Below are 9,151 nucleotides of genomic sequence, written 5' to 3' on the forward strand. Positions count from 1 at the left end.
TAAGTTTACGCGAGGTATTTTTTTGTTTTTTTGTTTTTGTTTTTTGGTCTTTTTAGGGCCACACCCGCAGCATATGGAGGTTCCCAGGCCAGGGGTCGAGTTGGAGCTGTAGCCACCGGCCTACGCCAGAGCCACAGCGACACAGGACCCGAGCCACGTCTTCGACCTACACCACAGCTCACGGCAACACCGGATCCTTTATCCACTGAGTGAAGCCAGGGATCAAACCGGCAACCTCATGGTTACTAGTCAGGTTCATTAACCCACGACAGGAACCCCTCACTTGAGTTTTAAAGCCCTTTTGCTTTTCCTCTCAGTCTCAGAGTCTACCAGTTCAGACCATAGTCTCAGACACTGTGAGCTCTGTTCGCATTTCAAGGAAGGAAGAGTTATAACTTCATCCTTTTCCTTAGGAATGCTTTTGTTCTCGCCCAGAATTTTGAATCAAGGCAAATTTTTCTACCCGCATTTGCAAAAAAAAAAAAAAAAAAAGTCAAGACCTTTATCTTGGCCATCTTTCTCCAGAGTCTAAATAATATTGTGACCATGTGATATTATAACAAAGATGTCTTTCTTTTCATATAAGCATAGGTGAAAATTTCCCAATTTTTAAAAATACACCCTAGGGGACTACAGGTTAGAATGGAGCTCAGATTTCCCTTATTTTCATACACCAGGTATTAGCAGAAACAGATAAGAAGCAGGCAGCCCAGTGCTCAGAGGCCGCTCCGAGTCACAGTTCCCTAGCACGAGATTTCCTACCTGCCGTTCCAGGTAGGGCTACCAGTGAGCCTTGGTTTCACAGGGAGGTTCCCAGTTTACCGCTCAGTGGTGCGGGATGGCTGAGGGATTCCTCCACCTGGAAGAGAAGATGCCAATTAAAACAGCATCTTGTGGGCATTCTCATTGTGGCAGAGGGAAAATGAATCCAATTAGTATCCCTGAGGATGCCGGAGTCACTTGGTTGTACAGCAGAAATGAACATCGTAAATCAACTGTACTTTAATAAAATTTTAAAATAAACATTTTGCTCAAAACCAGACCAGCAAGTACTTTCTTCCCCCCAAAAGGAAACATTCCAATCAGGGCACCCAGCAGGGGAGAATAAATGCCCCGGCGTCGTCGCACCCACAGCGCCACCGCTCAGCAGTGGCGCCTCACAGGCCATCCCCAGAGCCTTGTTTCCATCACCCCAGGGTTGGAAGTGCCATGGGCAGGTGGCACCAAGGCGGCAGGAGGCTCTCAGAGCCGTCCCTGAGACAGATGCTCAGATACTGGACAGGAGCCCAGAGCTGCCAGGGACCAAGGTGCCACAGGCGAGATGCCCGCTCTGGACAGGAATCCCACCTGTGTCACCAAAACCATTACTGAACTGGGCCGGTCTACGGACTCCCAGTTGTGATGAAGAAAAGTGCGTGCTTACTGACAGGCACCAGACAGAACGGGCAGCTCGTGCTCCAAGGACCCAAACTCCCCAATGGCTTTCCTTCAGAGAAGGCTTGTTAAAGACAGAGGGAGCGTGTCACAGGGTGGGCGAGCAGCTCACGGATGATTTTTTCTGGTTGATGATGAGCTGACGGGATGGTTTGAGAATCTCAGTCATTGGCTCTGGGTTCCAGCTGGTCTGGGCTCTACCGGCTGATGGTCAGCACGCAGTTAACATCTTCCACCTGGCGGGGTCTTAGTGTCTGCAAAACAAGTCAAGGATGTGGCTCAGGATATTATCTGTAAGCCCCTGAGAAACTAAAGGTCCTCGACTTTGTTTTAGGGCTGAGCTATTGTTTTGTCTTGCATGACTGCTTTCCTTGGTTTCTGCATTTTCAACATCTGATTAAATTTGGTCTTTGGAACTCAGGGAAGCCTAGGAGAATAAAGCTCTTCTACCAATAAAAGGTGGGAGACATGGTGGGGGGAGTGGCTGTCCCCAAGAAGCCACTGAGGGTCTGTCTCAGTTTCATTTCTCAGGAGTATCACTGGAGAAAAGGGAAGAATTGGATATCATCAGTGAGAAGGGCATGACTGAGAGACACCCACCCCTCAAAAAACCAAAACGTGACTGGGGGAGAATTCTTAGGTATTGCCTTTCTGTTAACCCAACCAGGATCATTTTGCCCAGCGTACAGCAAGCCAAAACGCTGGTGCCAGGATTGCAGCAAAGAGGGTTTATTCACAGTGCAGCCAAGTGAGGAGAGAGACCAGGTTCTCCTGGGAGGGAAAGGCTCCAGATAGTTACCGAGTAAAACATCCAGGCAGCCTGATGCCTGGGGGTCATGAGGCTGCAGTTGGCACTCTGCACAGGTGCAGCTAAGCTACAGGCATCCGCAGCTTCAAAAATGGAGGTGCTTGTTTAGCACGATCTGAGGGTGGCCCTCTGACATCCAAAGGTCACCGAGTGGACACATGCTCAGGCCCAACTGGAGGGTCAATGATCCTGTATGGTCCTAACCAGCTCAGCTCAAACCAGACACAGCCAGCTCCAAGCTCCTGGGAAACAGGTGGGCCACTGTTAAGGCTCATGCCACTTGGAGGACATGCAAGTCTTAAATGACCTTCATCAGGGAAGGCAGATGAAATGGATTTGACCGATTGTGACCCACCGTCCTCCCTATCTTTTGATCACTCTTCAATCTTGAGGGATGAGGGAGTGATGACCAGCCTGGCTACTTCCTGCTGATAAGAGGCTTAGGGCTAACAAGGGCTTGGTGAATGCAGCTGTTTAGCGCTCATCTGAAAACAAGCTAAATGTCTATCGACAGAGGAACGGATAAAGAGAATGTGGTGCATATACAATCAAGTATTACTCAGCCATAAAAAGGAATTTTAAAATGCCATTTGCAGCAGCGTGGATGGACCTAGAGATTATCATACTAAGTGAAGTCAAATAGCATGCTATCGCTTGTTGTGGAATCTAATAAAAATGTGATGCAAATGAGCTTTTTATGAAACAAACGCAAAGATTCTGAAATCTAACTTGTTACAAAAGGGGAAATGGGGAGGAATTAGGACATTAGGATGAACACACTACATTATATAAAATGTTATGTAACATAGTTGACTAACCAAGGCCTGTATAGCACAGGGAAATCTCAATATCCTGTAATACTTTACATGGGAAAAAAGAATGGCTGAGTCTGTAATGGACTCACTTTGCTGTATACGTGAAACTCATATAGTAAGTCCACTATAGTCCCATAAATTATTTAAATATTCTTTAAATCCAATAGAGTAACACAAATCTCCACTGAGCAGAGTGCGTGGCTTAGCCACTACTGGATTAGCATCTTCTATTGATTGGATCAATTACTCTGAAGTCCTACTCAAACCAGTATTTACCTGTGTCTGGTTTTTAGATCCATAAAGTTGGAGTAAGGTGGAATTCCACTGTGGCTCAGTGGTAATGAATCCAACTAGTATCCAGGACATGGGTTTGATCCCTGGCCCTGCTCACTGGGTTAAGGATCCGGCGTTGCCATGAGCTATGGTGTAGGTCGCAGACGCAGCTCGGTTCCCACGTTGCTGTGGCTGTGTATCAGCTACAGCTCCGATTCAACCCCTAGCCTGGGAACTTCCATCTGCCACGGGTGTGGCCCTAAAACAAGACCCTAAAAAAAGGAGTAAGGTGACCAGCGGGGATGTTTTAAATCGTATTTGAGGAAAGCCCTTAGCAGGGGTTGAATTCCACACTTTGCCTACCCTTTCCATGGCTGCTGCCTTAAGATTGGGATTTTGGCCTCAAGGCCGAGCCTCCCCTGTGCAGGCCTGGCTGGCTTGGCTTTGCTTACCCTTCTGTCCACACCTGTGGACTCACCTTCTGCAGCATCTCCTCCAGAATGGCTGCTGGCTCTTCTCCTGGAGGTCAGAGCACTACAGCCTGTGAGGCGTAAGCCTGCTGGGGTGCTCCTTTAGTGCCCACTCCTGCAAATGCCAGGGTAACCTGGGCATCTAGTTAGTAAAAGGGGAAGGGGGCGCTCAGGTACGAGTAGAAAGCTGTGCTTCGTGTGGGTCCTCCACCATCTGACACTAGGGGCTGAGAAAAGGTTTGTCAAGGGTTCTCCTGATGCCCGAGTTACTCGCACTGTCTCAGAAGAAACTTTACTCAGTGTGGTATTTAAAATTGAGTACGGGGCCCGTTTGTGGTCACCCGGGGCTCCACATGGGAGATACTGACAGGCAGGTTTAAAGGAGACTCTGGGCCCCGTCATCCTGGTCACTGCCTTTCTCAGCTTGGGCATCTGATGATGCCAGGGTTTACCTTCTTCAAGAGTCTTATTTGGAGTTCCCGTCATGGCGCAGTGGTTAATGAATCCAACTGAGAACCATGCATGAGGTTACGGGTTCGGTCCTTGGCCTCGCTGAGTGGGTTAAGGATCTGGCGTTGCCATGAGCTGTGGTGTGGGTCACAGACGTGGCTCAGATCCTGCGTTGCTGTGGCTGTGGCCGGCAGCTGCAGCTCCGATTAGACCCCTAGCCTGGGAACCTCCATATGCTGCGGGAGCAGCTCAAGAAAATGCAAAAAGACAAGGAAAAAAAAAAAGTACTTAGGAGTTCCCACTGTGCATCAGTGGTAACAAATCCAACTAATATCCATGACAACATGGGTTCGGTCCCTGGCCCTGCTCAGGGAGAGAAGGATCTCACGTTGCCATGAGCTGTGGTGTAGGTTGCAGATGCCACTGGGATCCAGCGTTGCTGTGGCTGTGGCATAGGCCAGTAGCTGCAGTTCTGATTCAGCCCCTAGCCTGGCAATTTCCATGTGCTATGGGTGTGGCCCTAAAAAACAAAACAAAACAAAAAAAGGTGTCTTACTTAGGACTGGACACTCCTTTCCAGGAGCTGTTGGCAGTATGCACACTGGCAGGATCCCACTGCCAGATGCCGTGTCACCTTTTGCTGGGTCCCTTATGGGGTCCTGGATTCAGTCCTGCTCTTGCCTGTGTTGAGGCAGCCAGCACCAGAGGCGTCTGCTATTTCATTCTGTGTCATCCCCTTTTCTCCCCGCCATTAGAAACTTTAAAGGCGATATGAAGAAGTCGAGATTAAAAAAAAAAAAAACAAAAAACAAAAAACAAAAAAACCCTAAAGCACCTTTTACCTTTTGCAATTTCTTCTGTATTAGGGGCACTCTATTCAACCGAAGTCATATTAACCATCTTTAAATTCTCTGGAGCTTCAGGGTCTCTATCTATATATTGCCTAAAGCTTTTCTTCTCCTCCCCCTTCCCCGCCCCACCTGCAGCACACGGAAGTTCCTGGGCAAGGGATCAAACCCATGCCGGAGCCACAGCAGTGACAACACCAGGTCCTTAACCCACTCCCCCATAAGGAAACTCCTGCCTATAAGCTTTAAAATCTTTCCTAGAAATTCTGAAGGGTCCCCATTCGGTTTCTATATTACCTCCTGTAACGTCAGCAAGGCTCTGTTGCAGCAGCCCTGTCCCTAAGCCGGAGAGAACGCAGAGTTCACAATGCTCAAGGTATAGCCCATCTCCAGCACTCACATCCTGGGCAGGATCTGCTGCGGGCAGAACCACACTGGCAGCAGCCCAGACCCCACTGCCAGGGCTTCTCTAGGAAGCCAGTCCACCTGCTCCTGGGCTTTATCCAGCACCACTCAACGTTCATCTGAAGGAAGGAGGGTATTTAATCAATGGTGAGCATCTGCCCAGGAGGGTGGTGGGTTGCAAAAAAACAAAAAACAAAACAAAACAAAAAAACAACAAAACCAAAAAACCTATGAAGACTTTCCAGGAGTTCCTGTCATGGCTCAGCAGTTAATGATCTTGACTAGCATCCGTTAAGATGCAGGTTCAATCCTTGGCCTTGCTCAGTGGGTTAAGGATCCGGGGTTGCCATGAGCTGTGGTGTAGGTCACAGACACGGCTCAGATCCTGCGTTGCTATAGTTGTGGTGTAGCCTGGCAGCTATAGCTCTGATTCGACCCCTATCCTGGGAACCTCCATATGCCATAGGTAGAGCCCTGAAAAGCAAAAAAAGAAAAAAGGAAAGAAAAAGAACTTAAGGACCCATTTCAGGCCATTTTGCTCCAGAATCTAAAGGATATCACGGCACAAACACCACAAAAAACCAGAGCCCCAGGCCTCCAACCCAGGTATGGATTTGGAAAGTTCCATTTTCTAGCCAAATCCTGCCCAGTGGGCCTCCACCCCAGGATCCGGACAGAAGGCCAAACAACAGAGGCACAGATGTATTAGCCAAAAGACCTCTTCCAAACCCGAACCCACCAAACCCAGCAAATTTCTTCGCTGCAAAACAAAACTACGTAATGGAGATGGGACCAAGATGGGGAGTAGAAGGACTGGAGCTCACCTTCTCAGTAACAACCAACTGCTGACAACCTTCAATAAAGTAGACAAAACTACCAAAAAAGATATCCTACACCAAAAGACAAAGAGGAGGGCCCATCAAGATGGTAGGAAAGGTGATTATGCGATATAAGCAACCCCATAACCACTGGGTGGGCAGCCCACAGGCAAGTAACTACATCACAGAGGCTTGGGTGAGAGTTCCAAGCTCCACATCAGTTTCCTACACCGGGGGATCTGGCATTGGAGGAGGAGACCCCAGAGCATTTGCCATTGAGGGCCAGCAGGGCGTGTGCACGGGAGCTCCGCAGGACTGGGGGAAACAGCGACTCTACTCTTGAAAGGCACACACAGGCTGTCATGTGCACTAGGTCCCAGGGCAAAGCAGAGACTCCATAGGAATCTGGGTCAGACCTGCTTGCAGTTCTTAGAGGATCTCCTGGGAAAATGGGGTAACTTTAGCTGATTGTGGGGGAAGGACATTGGAGACAAAGTTCTCAGGAACAATCACTATCGTGAAGTACTCCAGAGCTGGCCATTTTGGAAAACTCTGGCCTCACCCATCAGGGCAGAGAAGCCCCAGGCCAAAACACAAACCAGGTGGGAACACAGCCCTATCCATCAGCAAACAGTCTGCCTAAAGACACCCCCCACCCCACCTGTGGCAGGCACACAGCCTCCTCTACTCACACCCAGAGACAAAGCCTCACCCACCAGAGGGATAAGAATCAGTGCCACCTATTGATTGGCAGTCACGAGTCCCTCCCATCAGGAAACCTGCAACAAGCCCAGGTGCCAACTTCAGCCACAAGGAGGGCAGATATCAGAAGCAACAGAGGCTACAACCCTATTGTGTGCAAAAAGGAATCCACACTAAAAATCTATACAAAAGGAAAAGGCAGAGAATTATGACTCAGATAAAGGAACAGGAGGGGGAAAAACAAAAACAAAACAGAAAAACATCTAAGTGATCTGGAGGTTACCAGCCTCTAAAAAGACTTTAGACCAATGACAGTAAAGATGATTCAAGATCTTGGAAATAAAAGTTGTTGTGGTGCAACAGAAACGAATCCAACTAGGAACCATGAGGTTGTGGGTTAGATCCCTGGCCCCGCTCAGTGGGTTAAGGATCTGGTGTTGCCATGAGCTGTGGTGTAGATCACAGCTGTAGCTCTGATTCAACCCCTAGCCTGGGAACCTCCATATGTCCTGAGTGCAGCCCTAAAAAAGAAAAAAAAATCTTGAAAATAAACTGAAGGCAAAGATTGAACAAAGAAATAGAAAATTTAAAGAATAAGCAAGGGAGGAGTTCCCATCATGGCTCAGCAGCTAGCAAACCCGACTAGCATCCATGAGGACTCAGGTTCGATCCCTGACCTTGCTCAGTGAGTTAAGGATATGGCATTGCCATGAGCTGTGGTGTAGGTTGCAGACGTGGCTTGGATCCCAAGTTGCTGTGATGTAGGCTGGTGGCTATGGTTCCGACTGGACCCCTGGCCTGGGAACCTCCATATGCCACAGGTACAGCCCTAAAAAGACAAAAAGAGCAAAAAAAATTAATAATAACTCCAGCCCCCAGGGGGTGCTGCACTCCTGAGGAACAGCTGCCCAACACCACCAACCCCCTGCAAGAACCCCACAGCCTAAAAACACCAGAGGAAGATCTGCATGACCAAGTGAAATCTGCTACCATCGTGGTGTGGACCTCCCAGTCCTGTCTGCCCTCAGGAAGCCCTCTTTTGCTTCAAAGAAACACTGTTAGCCCCATCAACACTCCAGAAAAGCCACACTGCCTCAAAAAAGATTGACCAACAATGCCAGCCCTCAGGAAATATTCCACGGCAGTGACAAGGCAAACACTGCCCGATAACAGAGAGTACAACTCCCTCAGGAGAAAGAAAACAACAAGCAAGATGAAGAAGCTGAGAAACCACCCCCAATCAAACCAACAGGAGAACTCACCTAAAACAGTCAACAATGAAATAGATCTCTGCAGTCTGACAGACCTGGAGTTCAAAAGAGAAATAGTGAAAATACTGAAGGAATTAAGAGAAGATATGAACAGTAATGCAGATACCCTCAGAAAGGAACTAGAAAATATAAGGAGGAGCCAAGAAAAACTAGAAAATTCATTTGCAGAGATGCAAACTGAACTAAGGGCAGTAAAAACCAGAATGAATAATGCAGAAGAACGAATCAGTGATATGGAAGATAGAATAATGGAAATCACTCAATCCGGTCAACAGACAGAAAACCGAATCCAAAAACTGGAAAGCAATGTAAGAGACCTATGGGATAATATAAAGCAGGCCAATCTACGCATAATAGGAATTCCAGAAGGAGTAGAAAAAGATAAGGGGATGGAAAATATATTTGAAGAAATTATCGCTGTAAACTTCCCAAATCTAAAGGATGCTGGGTTCAAGATACAAGAAGCACAGAGGGCCCCAAACAAACTAAACCCAAATAGACCCACAGCAAGACACATCATAATAAAAATGGCAAAAGTTAGTGATAAAGAGAGGATCCTAAAGGCAGCAAGAGAAAAACAGAATGTTACCTACAAGGGAACCCCCATAAGAATATCAGCTGACTTCTTTACAGAAACACTACAGGCCAGGAGGGAATGGCAAGAGATATTTAAGGTGCTAAAAGGAAAAAATATGCAACCTAGAATACTCTATCCAGCAAGAATATCATTTAAAATAGAAGGGGAAATAAAAAATTTTTTCCAACAAACAAAAACTTAAAGAATACTGCAACACAAAACCCAGGTTAAAGGAAATATTGAAAGGGCTTCTCTAAACCAAAAAGAAAGGAAGGAAAGG

General features: G+C 47.5%; 1 long non-coding RNA gene across 1 annotated transcript; it reads left to right on the forward strand.

Annotated features, from left to right (window-relative positions):
* Window positions 1-6,011: 6,011 nt before the first annotated feature.
* On the forward strand, window positions 6,012-7,859 carry LOC125126717 (uncharacterized). The gene is made up of 2 exons (XR_007134765.1): window positions 6,012-7,748; window positions 7,789-7,859. It is a non-coding gene; the product is annotated as an uncharacterized LOC125126717 (long non-coding RNA).
* Window positions 7,860-9,151: the final 1,292 nt, after the last annotated feature.

The sequence above is a fragment of the Phacochoerus africanus genome, chromosome 5 (assembly GCF_016906955.1).
Source record: "Phacochoerus africanus isolate WHEZ1 chromosome 5, ROS_Pafr_v1, whole genome shotgun sequence".
Taxonomy (NCBI): Eukaryota; Metazoa; Chordata; class Mammalia; order Artiodactyla; family Suidae; genus Phacochoerus; species Phacochoerus africanus.